Source organism: Camellia sinensis, chromosome 12 (genome assembly GCF_055761805.1).
Source record: "Camellia sinensis isolate YWXY chromosome 12, ASM5576180v1, whole genome shotgun sequence".
Classification (NCBI taxonomy): domain Eukaryota; kingdom Viridiplantae; phylum Streptophyta; class Magnoliopsida; order Ericales; family Theaceae; genus Camellia; species Camellia sinensis.
The window spans coordinates 130,098,289-130,119,759 of record NC_138972.1 but is presented as its reverse complement, the minus strand read 5'-3'; the positions used below and the strand labels follow the sequence as shown (position 1 = coordinate 130,119,759).

Sequence of the window (21,471 nt, the reverse complement as noted above, 5' to 3'; positions counted from 1 at the left end):
TCACCATCTAATACGTTCTTATTATTCACCTTATCATGTATATATAGTAATGTAGTTATTCATTAAAGTGGGGTTAAATCGCAATATAAAAGCTTATTGGTGGTTAATGATACCACACTATCAGTAGTTTTTTTCTTGAACTGGTTTTTGTATCAGTGAGATTTAATTATATAAAAGTTAATGGTATAATGATATTAATAGTCACTTTTATAAATAAAAAAAAAATTAAAAAATCAGCCGTATAAAAATTGGATTGAGTGATGCCTTGCCTTGTATGGCAACGATTTTATTTTTTTAATAAAAAATGTAAACTTATTTGGTATACCATGATTATTTTTTTTTAAATAAAAATTTGTTTATAATTTCATTTTTTAAATAAATAAAAATTATTTTCAATTATTTTCTAAATAATTTTTCATTCTTCCTTCTAGCCACCAACAATTTCCTACGACACATTCATCTACCCTCCACTCCTCACTACCTCTTCTATAACTTATCAAACATTATTATTTTTAAAAATTGACTATTTTAGTTAATTTTTTTAATTTTTTTCAAAAAATAAAAATAAAACAATTGACTTTGTTGAATACCATCAAACAATTCTTAAAGATTTGATCGGTAAATTTTAGAGAGTTACAATTCAATGGTCTTCTTAAAAAAAATACAAATACATGGGGAAATTATAATTATAATTATTAATATTTATAAATTTACTGTTAATTTATAAAAAAAAAATTCTAAATTTGTACTGAATTGTAATTTTTCTTAAATTTTAAACACTTCAAAGTTAAAATATTCAATTTCTAAAATAATTGAAGTATAATATATCTAAGTCAAAACCCAACTGAAATTGAATGATAAATTCCAGCTTCTAGGAGTTGTCAGCATCATTAGATCCGAAGAAAACTACTTTTCTTGGATGTTTTACAAATTCCTAAAAATAAATAGAAGCAGTTTTCAGTCCTAGCTATAGCTAGCTTCTATTTTTGTTTTTATTTTTTTATTTTTTTATTTTGGTGACAAGTAGCTTCTAGCCAACCCTAAACCTGCATTTGGCTAAATTATTACCATTTTTCACCCTAATAACTACAACATAAATGGTAGAGACTTTTTTTTTTTTTTTTTTTTTCTTGATTCTCACAATTTTCATAGACGCATGCTAGGGAATGATAGGAGAAAAAATTAAACAAAAAATAAAAAGTAAAAAATTGACCAATCTCAATATACTGGGAATGATGAAAGTCAAGAAAAAAATAAGATCTCAACGTTTTTTTTAACTACAATAAGTTTGGGCAAACAAATCTCATTGGAGGATTAATCACATCAAATAATTTTAATTATATAGATGAGATTGTAAAATTCATCATTAAAAATATTATTTCACTCAAATTGCTCAATTTGTATCTCTAATTTGATGTAATTGTACTTCTTGTATTAATTGCAGATAGTTTGTTATATATTCTCCTTACAACTTTAGTAGTAAAAATCACTGAAATAATTTTTTTTTAAATTTTTTAAAATTGATATGTTGTACAAGCAATGCTTGGTAATTAAGCATAGTTTTGCTTTCTTAACTTGGTTTCCTTATACACTTAAAACAAGTGTGTAATATGTGATAATTTTTAGAATTTTATGTTGTAAAAAAAAAATCAACCCTTATTATTAATAATGATGTTACCAACAACAATATCTAAATTATCAATTTACAAGCCAATAACATCAATAAATTAAATTTTAGCTATATATAGCAAGCCAAATGTATAATTTAAATAATATATAGAAATTGTTTAGGATCACTCAAATGGTTGTTCACACGTAAAAGGTGTATTTAAATTATTTGAAAACATTTATGAAAATATATAATAATACTTTTAGGATGTGTAAAAAAAAATGCCTTGAAATTTTAACTCATTTTCATAATTTTCTCCTTATATTGACAACTCAGTTAGCAATTGCCTCCTAAAAATCATACGAGTGTTAATAACGTTTTTAAAATTCAAAATTTAAAATTTAAAAACTCAAAAAAAAATTCAAAACTCATAATCAAACACATTTTTTTCTTTTCATAACTTAATTTATAACTCGACACTTAAATCACAACTCCATTAAATCCTGTCTTTTAAAACTAAATGAAATGGACCTAAATTTTTCTAAACATGCCATTGACTTTCCGCTTGAAAATTTCCAAACCTTGAAACTTGTACACAAACTAAAAGTCTTTAATTATTTTTTATTTTTCTAAACTCCTAACGGTTTAAGGGTTAGCATAACAGAAATTATTGTGTCTCAATTTAAGATATATTATGGGTTTATTTTTATAATTCGAATCGTTCATTTTGTAGAGTTTGTTGGCTACTTCATGTCTTCCACAAATCATATTAATCGGATATCAATAACTATATGATCGATAACAAAAAAAATAAACAATAAGTTTTTCTTTTGAGAAATAGCATAAAAAATATGCAATTCGATCATATAGTTATTGATATCAGATTAATATAATTTTTGGTAGGCAGGAAGAACTGAACAAATCATACAAAATGAACGGTTCAGATTATAAAAATAGACCCATAATATATCTCAAATTAAGACACAACAATTACTGTTATGACATTAATCCACCCCTAACCTTAAGGTTGTAGCTAACAATGTAAGAGGCTAATTTAACAAAGCTAAATTAATTTCATAGCCATCCTAGTGTGATGGGCATCTCTACCTAACAACCTAATTACCAACCTAAAAAGGCATCATTGGTGCCCTTGGGCATCAAAATTAAATTATTGACTTTTAAGGATCAGCTTGTCAATTGCCTTTTTAATAAATATTTTTATTTTTCATATGAGGAACATAAAATGTCAATATATTTATAACTTTAATATACTTTTTATATTTTTTAAATACTGGATTGGATTGTTTCCAACATTTTTCAAAAATTATTATTAAAAAATTGATGTGTTTACTAAATGTGAATATAATTATTGTTTGTCCTTAATGGAAAAGTTGAGTGAGTCATTTTTTTAAAAGAAAAATTAATTGGTTACAATTTTTTTAGCCGAGGGAATCCCAAGAAAAAGAATATTTAAAAAGCAACAACGCTTGATAGTATAAATTTTTATGACTTAAATGTCTTAAAACGACATCATTTGTTACATTCAAGCTATTCAAATCACACAAATTTAAATTATCAAATATTTTTTTAAAAAAAATACAAACCAAGAAAATAGGAACACCAAATGCAGTGAAACTAAGGGTTGGTTTGGGATGTCCTAAAAAAGTGTATTTTTTGTCTTTTTACGAAAAGATGTGCAGAAAAGTAGAGAGGTGATGTGATGGAAAAAAGATAAAAGGATAAAAAGATAGATTATATAGTAGATGCCAAACCAGGCCTAAGAAACGGGGGGACAGTAATCCCAGTGACCAATCACTCACGTACATCGGCCGTAACAATGCTACCTTCTCTGATTTTTTACTATTAAATGATTCTTAATGATATGATATTAAAATTAAATTTTACATAATAAAATATTTAACAAATTAAAATTTGATACTCGTCAGTCAAACATATTATTAAGAGTAATTTTTAAGAATGATAAATTAAATATCTCAAAAAAATTTCTTTATTTCTGTATGTTATGTTGGTATTTATAATTTTAATTAGTTTGATTTTGATACTTCATTTTATATTTTATGTTAATTAATCCAATTAATAACATTGATTAGGGGTTTTAAATAAAAAATAATTATTAAATTAGTTAAAATTAACTCACTGAGTAAACAAATTTATAATTTTATTTGTAAAAATATGATATATGCCGCTCATGAATATATTTTTTTTTATCAAAAAACATAAATAATTTAATCAATTGAATCAAATTGAGATATTTATATAAAATAATAAATTCAAAATTAAAATTATGTCACAATTAAATTACAAAAATCAAAATATAAAAATTACCGAGATAATTCACCCTAACTTAAAAAATTGGCCTAATCACATGCCCATTGCTCTCGTCCAACTCACAATCACACGTTAATTATTTAACCAAATCTTTATCATCGTTCATTCGCTATCAGTGTTGAGTTGACCCACCCCACCATTTACATTTTTTCCTTTTTTACTTTTCTTTCTTTCCTTCTTTAGTTAACTGTTTTTATTTATTAAATTTTTTTACATCATTCAACTTGTTTACACATTTTTCATACTAACATCAACCTAAAAAATTGTTTTTAGAATTTTATTTTCTATATTGATATCACATTTAAATATGAAGATTATGTTTAATTTGAATATGTGTGGGTATTTTAAAAGGGTTCTAAGGGCTATATTAATGAATATAAAATGATTAAATATTTATAATTTTATAATTTTAATATATTGTTTATATACTTCAAAATAATTATATATATTTTTCATTGCAATCCCAATATTAAATAATAATTAAGGGAACCTTGCTTGTATTTGTCATGTTTTAAATACAATTTTTTAAATGTTTTTTACATTAATAAGATAACTATAAATGCTAGCTAGCATATATTTCTAACATTAAGCCAAGTTTGGCTGTCCAAAATAAGTACACACTTTTTATCTTTTTTTTATCACATCATCTCTCTATTTTTCTACACATTTTTTCGTAAAAAGACAAAAAGTGCACTTATTTAGGTCATCTCAAACAACTCCTAATATTGGAGTGTTTTAGGAAGTTGTTAAAAAGTTGACTTTTTGACGTTTTTAGCCTCCGTATGGGAAGTGGATTGACTTTTTGGCTTTTTTGACTATTTGAGCCTGGGCTCAAAAGTTTGGTTTGGGAAAGACTTTTTAGCTTTTTGGTTTTTTTGACTTTTTTTGTGAGAGAAAAGTGTAATGATTATGAGTTGGATGTGATGTTTTGTCTGTTGTGGGTCAAATAGCCTATTCTGTCTTTTGTGGCTCAAAGAGCCAAATGAGTCATTCCCAAATGTCACGTGTTAATCTATTTTATCTTTTTGTAAATAAGTTATATGAGAGATGATATGACCTAAAATGGATAAAAAGTTATAAACTGACTTTTTACCAACTTTCTAAAAGATTTCATTATTAGCGGTTGACACATATAATATGTACGCAGTTCAAATAAGTAAAAATAAAATAAAATAATTATTATATATCGTATGTCAATTAAATAAAGGTTCAATTATCACTCTTTCTATCTATCTAATTTATTTGTTTCTCGTAAAATAATAAATAACACGTGACATAAAGAAAAGTAAAATAATATTTAAACACCAAATTCAACATTTACTTACGCCTCGTTTGAGAATATGTTATTTTAGTAACTTTTTAACTAAAATATAAGATAAAAAAATTAGTATATTTGTAATTATTTTTTAATTTTTTATGAAAATACGTGAAAAAAAGTAAAGAAAAAATAAAATCATTGACTTTTTTATATAAATTATAAATTTTTTGATTTTTTTAATAATTTTTTGACTTTTAGACTTAAAGACTGACATGCCAAATGAGGCCTTAATATAGTAGTATAGAAAGATAGATTATTGTTTAGAAAAATGCTTCGGACCCCCACTGGGGGTCGACTCCCAGTTAGGTGGCACGTCGTGATTGGACAAAAAAAAAACTGTTTTATTTTTATTTTTATTTTTTTTTTAAAGTTTCAGCCAGTGGGGGCTCGCCACCTCACTGGGGGTCTGCAGCATAACTGTATTGTTTATTATTACCTTAAAAAAAAAAAAGGATAGATTATTGTTAGGGAAGATTAGATCTCAGTGATGGCAGGGGAAAAAATATAAATTTATAAAAAAAAAAAATTAAAATATTAAGGGTGTGTTTGGTAATGTTTACGTTTTCAGTTTATATTTACAAAAATTTTATAAACTGATTTTTGTTTATTTTTAGAAAAATATAAACTACAAACGCGTTTGGCAATTGACAAAATGTTTAAAAAAAATTTAAAATATAAAAAAAAGTGAGAAATGGCAAGTGGTGGCAAGTGGCGGCAAGTGGCGGCTGAAGACAGTGGTGGAAAGTGGTAACGGTGGGTGGGTGGGTGGTGGTGGTGGTGGTGGTGGTGGGTGGTGGATGGTAGCGAATGAGTGGTGGCAGGTGGGTGGCGGGATGGCGGTTGGTGATGGGTGGTGGCGGGTAGTGGTGGTGGTAGTTGGTGGGTGGGTGACGGTAGCGGGTGACCGGTGGTGGGTGGTAGCGAGTGAGTGGTGGTGGTGGTGGCGGGTGGTGGGTGGTGGTGACAGGTGGGTGACGAATGGTGGGTGGTGACGGGTGGGCGGTGGGTGGGTGACGGTGGCGGGTGGTGGGTGGTGGTGGCAGGTGGGTGGCGGTGGCAGGTGGGTGGCGGATGCGCGGGTGGTGACGGGTAGGTGGTGGTGATGGTGGTGGTGGTGGGTGGGTGAGTGGGTGACAGTGGCGGGTGATAGGTGGTAGCGAGTGGGTGGTGGCGGTGGTGGTAGCGGGTGGGTGGCAGGTGGCTGGTGAGTAGTGGTGGCAAGTAGGTAGCAGGTGGTGGTAGCGGGCGGTGGATGGTAGTAGCGGGTGGTGAGTGGATGGCAAGTGGGTGGCGGTGGCGGTGGCGGTGGTGGTGGTGAGGGGTGGGTGGTGGTGGCGATTGTGTGGTAGGTAGGTGGTGGCAGGTGGGTGGTGGTGGCAGAAGACGATGGTGGAAAATTGTGCCGGGTGGTGGCTAGTGTTGGGTGGTAAAAAAAAAAAAAAAAAAAAAACTCAAAACTCAAAACAGAAACACATTTTTTGTGTTTTCATTTTTTAGTCAAATTTATAAATTGAGACCACTAATTTATAAATCAAAAATTTTACCAAACAAGTTTTTATTTGAGTTTTTTAAATTTTTATAAATATAAACAGAAAACTGAAAACGCAAGTGTTACCAAACGGCACCTAATATTTACAAACTAATTTATATATACATATATATATTGTGCAAAATTCATTGATGTGATAATACAATATTAGGCTTGATTTGGCATGTTTAAAAAAATTTAAAAAGTCAAAAAGTCACTATTCTATTTAAATTATATCATCTTATTTAAATCACATCACCTCTCTAATATATCACTTTAAAATCAACCCAAACTCAATCTATATTTCATAAAAAAAATAAAAAAATACACTTATTTAAATTATACAAAACAACCCTCTGTATTTGTGTTACGGCGTAAATCTAGTGGATCATCAGTGATCCTGACTTTTGGGGTTTGATCTTTTTACTTTACTTTTACTTTACTATACTATATATTACTATTATTATATGGAACAAAGTTACAAAGTGAGCATGTCGAGGTGCCTCGAGCCCATTCCAATAAAACTCCCACATCTCATTCCTACTTTTTGTTTCTTTCCCCCACCTATACCAAACAATACCATTTATCTGATTTGGAACGAATAGAAGGTAATCGGTTATTTTTAAAAGTTGATTAAAAAGTTAATTTTTAATTTTTTTAAAAAAATATAAGAGGTGATATAATTTAAAATTAATTAAAAATTAATTTTTAACTACTAACTCACTTTTCAAAGGAGTACATGTCTTGTTTTAACAATTAAAATTGTTTATTTTGTTAAAATGATAATGATAACAATCAGTGTTGATTGAGATCACTAGTAGAGCTACTCTAAGGGTTGGTTTGAGATGTTCTAAAAAAGTGTACTTTTTGACTTATTGGCTTATATGGGTTGGGTTTGGGTTGGGTTTGATGTGATGTGTTAGAGAGGTGATGTGATTTAAATAAGATGATGTGACTTAAATAGGATAGTGACTTTTTGACTTTTTGTATTATTTAGTAGATGCCAAACTTAGCATGTAACTCTACTAAGCTGACATACACTTAAAAAAAAATAAATAAATAACTGAAAAAGACAAAATATAAAGAGAAAAAAAACAAATTAATACTATTTTTTAGTGTTCTAAATCATTTTTCAAATAACAATAATGTCAACTTTTATAAAGTTTATTGTATTTTTAGATCTCAATAGTATGCAACATAATTTAAACTTTTTGGGATCTTATATAAGCGACCTCTTTTTTTGAATTTTTTATTTTTAGTGATTTTTTTTTTAAAAAAAAAATTAGATCCGTCTCATGTAGATGAATTCATAAAACAATTTTTTTTTTTTTGTAAAAAAATTGAAAAAATTAAATCTATAAAATCTATAAAATAAATTTAAAAAAAGCACGTGTATATATTTTCTATTTTAATGGGGTTTAGCACAGTTAGGGCTACGCTAGAAGGGGCAGAGTAGTACACGTGTCATAATGTATATGGCCAATTGAGAAAAAAAGTAGGAACGGGTCGGGGTCAAGTCACGGACGGTCTGATCCAGATCGGGCCAATTTTTCATCCAATGCCCCTTTTCCATGTGATGTGGGTAGGTCCTCTCTCTCTAGCTATGTTTGCAAAATTAAAAATAAAATAAAAATATACTATTTTTTTAATTATTTTTATTTTTATTTTTCAAATTTTACTTTTATAAGACCAAGTTTAAAAAGTCTCAAAAAAATCAAAAAGTCAAAATTACTTAAAAAATTAAAAAGTTATTACTATTCACCAAAAGTCAACAATTACGACTGCACCACTCCCAATTCTAATTTTCCCCTACAAACTAATTTTTACAATTTTTTATTACACATTTTTCCATCAAAAGTCAAAAAGTTAACCCAAATATTCATATTTTCAACCTCAACTTTTTAATTTAAAAAGACAAAAAGTACACTTATTTAGGACACCCCAAACAACCCTTAAATTTCTCAAAAAATTTAAACACAATATAAAAATCCACAACATTTATGTTGGTTCATTTTTATTTATTTATTTATTTTTCGGTACATCGAAAATAGATTTATATTGGTTCATGGTTGCATGTATTTCCTTCCCTATCATATAATTTTCAATACAACAATGATTCATCCCATTAAAAATATCACCACTAATAGCACTAATGCATTAAAAAAGTAAAAAATAAAAATAAAAAATACAACTCCAAGACTAAAACATCACATCATTAATGGCGGGACCCACTGCTACCTAATTAGTGGGAGCACTAATTAGTGCTCCCAAGCATTTTTCTTTTCAATAATATGTTTAGCACATTTGGGTAATATTCTATAATTTATAATATAATAAAGGTAAAATTACATTAATGTCCTTAAATTTTTGAAAAACTACAACAATGTACAAATTTATATAAAAAAAAAATATTTGAAATTTACCATAATTTGAATTGAGTAGACCAAATTCATTATTTTATAACGCACAACACATCAAGTTCAATCTCAACCATACATCCACTTTACGAGTAAATTTTATAACAAAACTTTCTATGTTGTATCTTTTTTGAAATACAATGAGTTCGATAATTTTGACAAAATTACATTAAATTCCCTTTACAGTTTTAATTCATATAAAACCTAATTTCATTTTAAAAATATAATATATTTTATCTTATTTATCTTTATATTTTCACACATTTCCATTAGTTTTGATTTCTGTAGTCATACTAAAATTAAAGTCAACATAATTCTATAAAAAAATGTAAGATTTATTAAATTATTTATAAATTTAAAGGGATAGTATAATTTAAACTACAATAAAATTACAAAACACACAGCAGGCCCGTTTGTAAAACAAAGATACAACAAGCCCAATAATAGTCCATAACGGCTAGGTTTGATATGTAGCGTATCACATGTCAGATTTAAGGCCCAACACTATAACGGCCTTGTGATGCCCTGAAAAATCAAAGGCCTGTGTAATTTGTGGCCCATCTTTGTTGCTGAGTATTTATTTTTTATTTTATTCTTTTTCACAAAAGTTTCAAACCTTATCTACCCATAAAAATATTTTAAAAATATATAAACTTTGAATACATAGTGTAAATTTAAATTTAATGTCTTATAGGTCATACTCAAAATCAATTTGATTAATGTATTGCATATTATGACTATTTTTTTCTGTATTTATTTATTTTTTTAATCTATACTATATATATAACCAAATGTAGTATTTTCTCAAAAGGCTCCAAAAAATTATTCTTAAATTCTCATAATTTTAGAAAAATAAAAAAATACGTGACACCTCTCTTTACTTCTCTTTCTACTATTCAGGCCTTTTCACTCCCTCTCCCTAGATTAAAATAAAATAATAAAATATTCATTTTGTATCCATATTCAACTATATCCATCACCCACAACTCCCACATCTCTATTCATCCATATCCACCCATAGAAATATTTGAATTTTAAAATTTCTCCCCATAGATAAACATATAAAAATTTATAAAAAAATAATTTCATGGTCTACAAATAAAGATAAAGATTAAATAATTGATTTACATAATTAAAATAAAAAATTTAGATATATATATATATATATATGATTTATTAATCTATATCTATTAAAAAAAAACATGTATATCCAAATCTTTGTTTTGATTTAATAAAACAAAACAAAAAACTCGAATTTTCCACAGCGCCATGAAGCTATTGGACAATTCTGTTCTTCTTCTTCCCCTGTAATTAACAGGCCTTACATGATGATGAATTCATTGGGTACTCTAATGGGTGATTTTGGCATTTCGACGAATGAGTTACAAGATGGAAATGCCAGAGATTCAACAACAGACTCTCTAGAGTCACTTGATTGCTTACTTTTAGCAACCAACAACAACAGTGATACATCAGCTGGAGATGATCATGGGATCTCCATGATATTTCCACTATTCAGGCATTTTCACTCTCGTTCTTCTTCTTCCTCTCCAATTAACAAGCCTTACATGATAATGAGCTCATTGGGTACTCTAATGGGTGATTTTGGCATTTTGACGAATGGGTTACAAGATGGAAATGCCAGAGATTCAACGACAGACTCTCTAGAGTCACTTGATTGCTTGCTTTTAGCAACCAACAGCGACACCGATACATCAGTTGGAGATGATCATGGGATCTCCATGATATTTCTATTATTCAGGCATTTTCACTCCCTCTTCCTGTAATAAAATATAAAATAAAAATAAAATAATAAAATATTTATTTATATCCATATTTACGTATCCATCACTTATACCCCCTATAACTCCCACACACACATTTTTGTATTAAGTTTATTTCATATTTTAGTCAAATTCAATCATTCTCTTTCATCTATCCATTTTTATTTTCTTTTATCTACCTATCTTTTCTCAGACTAACTCATTCTCTTCATTATTATATTTTGCAAGTTTGATGATCTGCGAAATTCATATTATCTTCTCCATTATTACATTTTCTAAGTTTGATGATCTGTAAAAAATTATTACAAGGTCGGTGTAACATGATTTCGTACTTTATATTTTTGTGTAAATATATTCTTTTTCCTAATATTTTTCAATTCATCTACACATCTTTTCATCTTCTCCATTTTTATGCTCCGAATATTATTTCTTATTTTATATGCATTTTTTTCAATGTTTATTATTTGTGTGTACATATTTCTTTTTTCCAATATTTTTCAATTTATTTACACATCTTAATCATATTCGATTTGTTTTCTTTTTCCTAAATATTTTTCAGTTCATCCACACATCTTTTCATCTTCTCTATTTTTATAGTCCTGATATTATTTTTTACTTTATATGCATTTTTCAGTGTTTATTACTTTTGTGTGTATATATTTTTTTCTCAATATTTTTTAGTTCATCTACACATCTTTTCATCTTCTCCGTTATTACATTTTGCATAGTTTGGGCTTACTTGCTTTTTTAATTTGTGGTTTGCATTTGTTCTTCAATTTAATCAAATTTGATTTATTTCTTCTCATATAATAGTGTTGATATCTTGTTCGACTTTTATAAATCCTTTTTTTTACATATCAAAAATAGTTCACCTAAATTCAAGAAAATTAGATGCCTATCACATAACTTAAATAAATTAAAATAAATCTCACTCTCAATTAAATAAATTAATAAAAAAATATAAACCTGCAAATATATTTTCAATGTCTATCACGTTATTTTTCTTAAAAGAATTCACAAAGTCTAAACCCACAACATATATATCTATATATAAATTACTAATATCCAATGTCTATCATATTATTTAAAAAAAAAAAACTCACGAATATCTGTAAATTAAAAACATATATACAAATTATAAATATCTAATGTCTATCATGTTATTTAAAAAATAAAAAATAAAAAAAATCCACGAGTCTTATTCATACAATTTACGCATGCATATCCATCACCCACAATTCACTCAATCAGATATCTATCACGTAAAATTCAATACAAATCCACAAAAAACACTGCTTTGTGTTTATTTTTGTAATTTAAAAAAAAAATCTTAAAGTCAATCTAAATATAATCCTCTTTTTCCTTTGTGCCCCCCATGTACAACAATAATTTGGTTATGTTATCTTTTTCTTATTTTAAAATCATTGTGTTATAATTTTTTTACAAAATGTTACATTAGTTCCTCAATAGATAGATGTTGTATAGTAGACCTTTTTTTTTTTTTTTCAATATATCTACAATAAATAATGATACTTATTGAGATTTTTTACTCTTTATCTTTTGTATTTCAGGTACCATCGAGCTTGCTTATCTTTTTCTTTATGTAATTGTATGTCAAATGTGTTAAATTTATTATGTAGATAAATATACAGCCTCCTCTAAATTTGCGTTATAGATATCGTTTGGCCATGTAAAATGCCATAAATGAATTTCAAACTGTACTACATAAAAAGAATTTACCAGTAGACAATATTAATGATTGGAAAATCAAAATATGTTGAGCAATGCAAAAATTAGGGAAAAAAATAAGTGAAAAATATTTGATGGAAACAATATTACCATCGAGCTAGAATAAATTTATTCCCTTTACTTTAAAGTAAAGGGAACAAATTTTGAAAAATTTATATAAACACTCCTCATAAGGTAATATATCTTCTTCTCTTTTTTCTTTTTTTTTAAGTTCATTTGTATGTAAAAAACTGATAACATTTTTTTTTTCTTCTTCTTATTTTTTTAGCAGGCACTTTCTGGGGCATTTGGACATAATGAGCAATATTTATTGAGTTTTAATTTATCAAATATAGATAGATTTAATTTATGACATTCAGTTTATTATTAGTTTTTTTAGAATATATATGTTTTAAATATTCGGTTCATTGAGAAACATCTTATTTATTGTTAATTTCATCAATTAAAAATCAAATTTATTATTTCAAGAAAAATATATCAGTTGGATGATTATAATATTTTGTAAATATTTGTTTTGAAGTATTATTGTCCTTATAAAATTTGAAAAGATAATCCATATGCATTATGATTATAATTTTATGATTTAAATTAGAACTTAATGCATTATTAAAAAATTTATATATTATTAAATCAATCCTGTGCATAGCACGGGTTTACTACTAGTTTACATAACATGAATGGGACAAAATGTAAATAAATATGTGATATTCAATATTTATATTAAATGCGCCATACAAGGCATTTCCAGCTTTGGACCTCTAAGGTATAAATGCCATATATCATTTGAAAGTCTATTCTAGACCTATGAGATGAAAGTTATTGTATCGTTTATAAATCTATTAAGAACATTCTCCAGACCATAACGTCAATATTATATAAAATGTGCAACTTAGATCCCGTTTGTCGATCTTTAATTTTAGTTAAAAAATTAAAAAATTAAAAAATTATTATAAGTTATCGCATTATTTTTTTTATTTTTTTATATATTTTTTTCATAAAAAATCAAAAAATTATTAAAATAAGACCTTAGTCATCACATCAAAACATTATTTGTCATAGCTCAACCTTATATTTGTATTTTTTTTTAGTATTTAGTGATTTTTTTTGAAATTTTTTCACAAATTATGTAATTTTTAAGTGTACATATATAGATTAAGGTCTCATTTGAGAAGTTCACTATTTTAGTAGGTTAATTCAATTTTTGACTATTTTAGTAGATTAAAATATTTATATTTGAGTAGGAATGGCAACGGGGCGGGGCCGGGGATCACCCTCCCCGTCTCCGATCCCCGAAACTACAAACTTCCCCGTCCCCGGCCCCGATCCCCGACGGGGAACCCTCACCCTCCCCGGCCCCGCCCCCGCCCCCAACGGGGATTGAGTTTCCCCAACCCCGAAAAATCCTCGTCTCTGTTTAGCTTATCATCATCAGCAACATCATCGATTATCAACACCAACATCATCGATCATCAACAACATTATTTTCATCAACGGTAACATCATCATCATCAAAAAAAAAAAAAGACAGATCTGGTAGGAGGGAGGAGCCGAGCCGACGAATTTTCTCAGATCTGACGGTGGCCTGGCGGAGAAAGATGGCCGCGAGAGGCGACAGGAGGAGGCTGCGAGAGGCGACGGAGGAGGAGGAGGAGGAGGAGGCAGAGAGGCGGTAGTGGCCTGGAGGAGGCGGTGGTGGCCTAGAGAAGGAGGAGGAGGCGACGAGAGGAACCGACTGCGTTGCGTAGCGTCTGCGAGAGAAGAAAGAGAGTGAGACAGTGAGAGAAGAGAAACAGGTCAAAGAGAAGAGACATCAGCGATATATAATAGATTAGATCAAGGATTTGATATATAATATAATAATAGATATAAGGGGATTTGATATATAATATAATAATAGATATATAATAGATTAGATTGGGGATTGGATTTGATATATAATATAATAATAGATATATAATAGATTAGATCGGGGAGAAACGGGGCCGAGGTCGGGGCTGTGAAAGTGATCCCCGTCCTCTGCCCGAATTTGATCAGGGATTCAATTTTAAATACCATCCCTGGCCCGTCGGGGATATTTTTCGGGGAAAAACCACTATTTTCGGGGATGGGGGGTTGGGTCCCCGTCGGGCCGATTTCAAATTGCCATCCCTATATTTGAGAAGAGAGTTTGATTTTTTTGTAGTTTGATTTAATGTCTATGAGAGAAAAAGTGAAACGGTTTTGAATTTGATGTGACATTTTGTCTTATTAACTATTTTAACCTATTTTATTTTTTGTGGATTTTAATACCAAAAAAAGTTCTAAAATTGGCTTCCCAAACACCCCCCTAAGTGTTAGGAAAAAATAGATGATTTTCCACAAATAAATCAATCAATAGAAATAAAAACTAATGTAGAAAAATTAAATCAACAGCAACACAAGAATTTTTACATGGTTCCCTCAATGTGAGGTACGTGCACGGGATCAAAATCTGATTCCATTATCAACCAAAAAGTTTACAAACGATTACAAACGAGACACGAATGGTCTCACAAACCACCCTTAGATGAATTCCAAATAATCACAAATAAACAAGAGGAAAGACCTCGCCAAATAGATGAACAAAAAATCTTCAAAATAGAATTGTAGAAGATCCAAAATAATAACTCAAATCAACCGAATACGCACACTTACAATACTTTAACCAAGCCATAGAACTGATTCATCAATTGAATTTGTATGGCAGCCGCAGCACCAAACCTGAAGTAATAAATAAATGAAATCACCTAACAAGCAGTCTCTCTACGAAAATATGAAAGATTGATGTTAGCTGCCGCTCCTCACTACTTCAAGGGAAAAAAAAACACACATATATATATAGTTGAATCTTGGGCTTTTTTCAAAACCCTAATTATACTAAACTGATTATAAAAAACCCATTGGACTTCTAAAAGTTAGATATAATATATAAAATATATTATACCCAAACCAAACTAAATTAAAATTCTTTTAACAAATCAATTAGATCTCATATTCCACTAAGGAGATATATCCCAACAATTCTTCCCCTATCGACCTAGGTGGAGACATCAATCATATCCGCCAAGATTCGACACTTCAAATGTTTGTCCCTCGACAAAGTCTCAGTCAACATATCCGAAATATTATCATCCGTGTGAACCTTTTCGAGTTACAATAATTTTGAATCTAACACATCACGAATCCAATGGTATCTCACATCAATGTGTTTTGATCTCGAATGAAAAGTGGAATTTTTACTCAAATGAATAGCACTTTGAGTATCACAATAAAGCACATACCTTTCTTGCTTCAAACCCAATTCTTGCAAAAATTTCTGCAACCATAACTCTTCTTTGCAAGCTTCCGTAATGGCAATAAATTCAGCTTTGGTAGTTGAGAGAGCAACACATTTTTGTAATTTAGATTGCCATGCCACAACTCCTCCTGCAAATGTCATCAAATACCCCGAAGTAGCTTTTCTAGAATCAACATCACTGGCCATGTCAGAATCTGTGAACCCATCAAGTATCGACTTACCATCCCCAAAACACCAACACACCTTTGAAGTCCCTCGAAGATACCTTAGAATCCATTTTATTACTGCACAATGTTCTTTACCCGGATTAGAGAGAAACCGACTCACCACACTAACGGCGTGAATAAATTTTTCATAAGAGTCAAAAACCATTATTCATCATGAAAGAGACAAATTTTTTGTACCATTGCCATGGGGCTTGCTTGAGGCCATACAAATTTTTTTTCAATTTGCAAACAAATTTCTATTTCCCTTCTCCACAAAACCCTCTAGTTGCTCCATGTAAATTTATTCTTCAAGATCACCATGAAGAAATGCTTTCACATCAAGTTGCTCAACTTCAAGGCTCATACTTGTGGTCATGACAAGTACAACCCGAATAGAAGACATCTTCACAATAGGTTAGAAAATCTTATCAAAGTCAATACATTTCTTTTGCCCAAAGCCTTTCACAACAAGACGTGCTTTGTATGTTAGATTCTTGCTATCATTCTTCAATTTGAAAATCCACTTATTTTTCAAAATTTTCCTCCCCTTAAGCAACTTCACTAAATTATAAGTGTGATTTTTAAGTAAAGAATTCATCTCCTCTTCTATGGCCTTTTTCCAATCATCTTTCTTTGCATGCTCAATTGCTTCTTGGTAGCTCTTGGACTCCCCTTGAACCTACCACCACTACCACCTTACCTACTCCACTAAACCTAACCCACTACACCACTACCACCTCCACTTCACCTACTCTCCTCCACTTCACCTACTCTCCACCTACTCCCAAACACACTCCTATATAATAGGAATCCTTGTAATTGTAATAAACACAACATATCAAAACATCAATCAATAATACATACATTTTAACATGGTATCAGAGCAAGGTTGAGAATTTAGTGATTCCGCTTCACCGGCGGACGGCAGCCTCGCCTTAGCCGTCCGCCGGACAAACCCACAATTTCTAATTCTCTCTCTCCTTCCTCAACAAACTGATTCGTCACCCAACCCGTGAAGCAACGGTCCAGATTCATCCAAAACCCATCTCAGTCTACGTTTCAAGCCTCATCTGAAAGCCTCTGCGTCTGCACTATACTATAGCATTTGCATTTGCTCTCTCAGTCACTTCTTTCAATACAATGTCAGATCTTGAGGCCCCACTACGCCCCAAGAGGAAGAAGATTTGGGTGGACTATTTTGTCCAGTTCCGATGGATTTTGGTTATCTTTGTTGTCCTCCCTATCTCCTTCACATTGTACTTCATGACATATCTTGGGGACGCCAGATCTGAGTGCAAGTCCTTCAAGCAGCGTCAGAAGGAACATGATGAAAATGTCAAGAAAGTAGTGAAACGCCTCAAACAGAGGAATCCATCCAAGGACGGCCTTGTCTGCACAGCTCGGAAACCCTGGATTGCTGTTGGAATGCGCAATGTGGACTACAAGCGCGCTCGGCATTTTGAGGTTGATCTCTCTGCATTCCGAAATATCCTCGAAATCGATAGAGAGAGAATGATTGCCCGAGTTGAGCCTCTGGTCAACATGGGGCAGATAACCAGGGTTACTGTCCCGATGAATCTTGCCCTTGCAGTTGTTCCTGAACTTGATGATCTGACTGTTGGTGGCCTCATCAATGGCTACGGTATTGAAGGAAGTTCCCATATCTATGGCCTGTTTGCTGATACGGTTGTGGCCTATGAGATTGTTTTAGCTGATGGGCAGGTTGTTAGAGCTACAAAGGACAATGAATATTGTGATCTTTTCTATGCTATCCCGTGGTCTCAGGGAACACTGGGGCTTCTTGTTTCTGCTGAGATCAAGCTTATTCCAATTCAGAAAGAATTTGCAAGAAGGCCTAAAGCTGAAATTCCTGATGTGAATCTTCACGAGTGGTGGGCTTTCACAAGAACATGCTTTTTTCTCTCTCCCACTTTTCTTTTTCCACCACCCACACCACACCATCCCCTTCTTTTCTTTTCTTTATTCTCCACTCACAAAACATTATCATCACCTTTTGCACCTCACCCGTTGCTCCACTTTCTTTCTTTTCTTTTATTTTCTTTATTTATTTATTTATTTTATTATTAAAAAAAAAAAAAAAAAAACACGGAGGAAGAAGACGAACTGCAAACTCATTTTATTCATATCGGGCCTCACCCCGATCACCATTTTACACAAAAAACAAAAAAAAAAAAAAAAAAAAAAAAAAAAAAATACAAACAAAACAACCACACCCACAGTGGGATTTTTCTTTTCCTTCTCTATTCTACTGCAGGTCTCTTCTTCTTACTTTTATCTTGGGCGTCCCGTGCCAGTCCGGTCTCCGTGTTTCCTTGTCCACCGAGCACGTTCATGCCCCCATACTCCTCCACTGCAGCATATGGAGGACCTCCAAATCGGAACATAACGGTGGCCTTCCGCTTCAGCTCCTTGTTTTCTGCCCTTAGCACGCTTATCTCTGCTCGCGCATCCTTATACATGCGTTGGAGCAGAGCCAGTTGGGAGTTTAACTGCTGCACCTCATTTGCCCTACTCTGCAGCCGGTTCGACAAGTTTGTGACCGCCGTCATGCTTTCCACACATGCCTTCAACGTATACTGATTGGCCTCCACATCCGACAGCACTGCCATTCTTTGCTCCACAGACCGCATCGGAAAGTTCAACGGAGCAAACTCCGGGGCACTTGGTTGAGGTTCCAGTGCCACCGCTCCAGTAATCTCTCTTGTTGACTCGTTGAGGTCGGGAAAGACGGTGAGCAGACCGCGGGAAGACGAAGCCATTTTCTGGGCAACCAAGTGTTACAGACTATTTTCTGGGCAACAGAGTATTACAGACTATCTCTCCCCGCAAACGGAACTATCTTTCTCAGCAACACGAAGGATTTTTCAGAGGTTTCTCTCAGTTTTTCTCTGCCTCAGCCTCTGCCTTCGTCTTGGTTAAATAGCCGAGGCAGCCACGTGCATCGCGCGCCTCTTGACGCCCGACAAACTGGCACGCCTTTTCATGGCACATCCTTTGATAAAGTGGGCGCGCCTTTTGAGGGCGCGACTTTTGAGGGCTCACTATATATATCCATATATATCTATATTTGGGCAGCCTATATACACCATCATACAGTGTATTTTTTATGGGTCCGACAAGACTCTGTAAACTGTCCCGACATTGATTCCGGTTAGCTCCTTTATGGGTCCGACAAGACTCTGTAAACTATCCCGACATTGATTCCGGTTAGCTCCTTTATGGGTCCGACAAGACTCTGTAAACTGTCCCGACATTGATTCCGGTTAGCTCCTTTATGGGTCCGACAAGACTCTGTAAACTGTCCCGACATTGATTCCGGTTAACTCCTTTATGGGTCCGGCAAGACTCTGTAAACTGTCCCGACATTGATTCCGGTTAGTTTCTACAAGGGTCCAGCAAGACTCTGTAAACTGTCACAACAACTGTCACAACAGTGTCTGCTACATCGGTCCGACATGACCCCGTAAACTGTCTTCTACATCGGTCCGACATGACCCCATAAACTGTCTTCTACAACGGTCCGACATGACCCCATAAATTGTCTTCAATAACGGTCTGACACGACCACACAGTGTCTGCTACAACGGTCCGACATGACCCCGTAAACTGTCTTCTACATCGGTCTGACACCGCCATCCAGTGTCCTCTACACGTTATGACACCACCATACAGTGTCCTCTACAACGTTATGACACCTTCACCAACGGTCTGACACGACCATACAGTGTCTCCTATCTTCTTTTATTTTTATGTATTTTCTTGTTTTGTAACTCTCTCCAAACTCAAGTTGGTTAGTTCCTATCCTCCTTGAGTTTGCGGGGGGCTGTTAGAATTTACCATAAACCTACCACCACTACCACCTTACCTACTCCACTAAACCTAACCCACTACACCACTACCACCTCCACTTCACCTACTCTCCTCCACTTCACCTACTCTCCACCTACTCCCAAACACACTCCTATATAATAGGAATCCTTGTAATTGTAATAAACACAACATATCAAAACATCAATCAATAATACATACATTTTAACATTCTTCAATTTGAAAATCCACTTATTTTTCAAAATTTTCCTCCCCTTAAGCAACTTCACTAAATTATAAGTGTGATTTTTAAGTAAAGAATTCATCTCCTCTTCTATGGCCTTTTTCCAATCATCTTTCTTTGCATGCTCAATTGCTTCTTGGTAGCTCTTGGACTCCCCTTGATCGGAAATCAACACAAATTCATTGGGAGGATACCTTCTCGAAGGTTGTCGGTCCCTTGTAGATTTCCTAGCTCAAGTTGTGGTGGAGGTTCTTGAGTTTGATGTTCTTCCTCAATTTCGGACTCAACTTCATTAGGATTAGCATCATCTTTCACATCTTCAATAGGTGGCTGCACATCTCCCCCAATTTCATCATCAACTGAAGATGAAGGAGATGGATCCATGTCAACAAGATCACTAGTTTTTGGCTCAGGTTGATCGTTTTTGCTGAAGTCTTCAATTGTTTGGTTTTCAAGAAATACAATATCACGGCTTCGAATAACTTTCTTGTGAACTGGATCCCACAATCTATAACCAAATTCATCACTTCCATAACCAAGAAAATGTTAGGAAAAATATATGATTCCCCACAAGTAAATCAATCAATGGGAATAAAAACTAATGTGGAAAAATTAAATCAACAGCAACACAAGAATTTTACGTGGTTCCCTCAATGTGAGGTACGTCAACGAGATCGAAATCCGATTCCATTATCAACCAAAAAGTTTCCAAACGATTACAAACGAGACAAGAATGGTCTCACAAAATCATTCTTAGGTAAATTCCAAATAATCACAAATAAACAAGAGGGAAGACCTCACCAAATAGACGAACAAAAATCTTCGAAACAGAGTTGAAGAAAACTCAAAATAATAAACCAAGTCAGCTTCGAATTAGAAATAGTAACTGCATCAACCAATCAAGCACAACATTAACCAAAACACCAATTGAGAAATTCACCCAGCACAGTGACCGAGGATGAATCCATGAATATGGTTGCCGCTTTCTCTTTTTCGAAAAATAAACCAAAATAATACCAAATATATCTCTTAGACTTTTATTCAAAACTCTAGTTGCTACCCAACTGAATATTAAATACTCATTGGGCCTCCAAAAATTAGATATAATATGTAAAATATATTA

The 21,471-nt window shown here is 32.0% G+C and overlaps 1 pseudogene across 1 annotated transcript; it reads left to right on the top strand.

Annotated features, from left to right (window-relative positions):
• Positions 1-16,956: 16,956 nt before the first annotated feature.
• LOC145804779 (delta(24)-sterol reductase pseudogene) lies at positions 16,957-18,504 on the top strand (annotated as a pseudogene). Its single transcript, XR_014347177.1, has one exon. The product of XR_014347177.1 is annotated as a delta(24)-sterol reductase pseudogene (transcript).
• Positions 18,505-21,471: the final 2,967 nt, after the last annotated feature.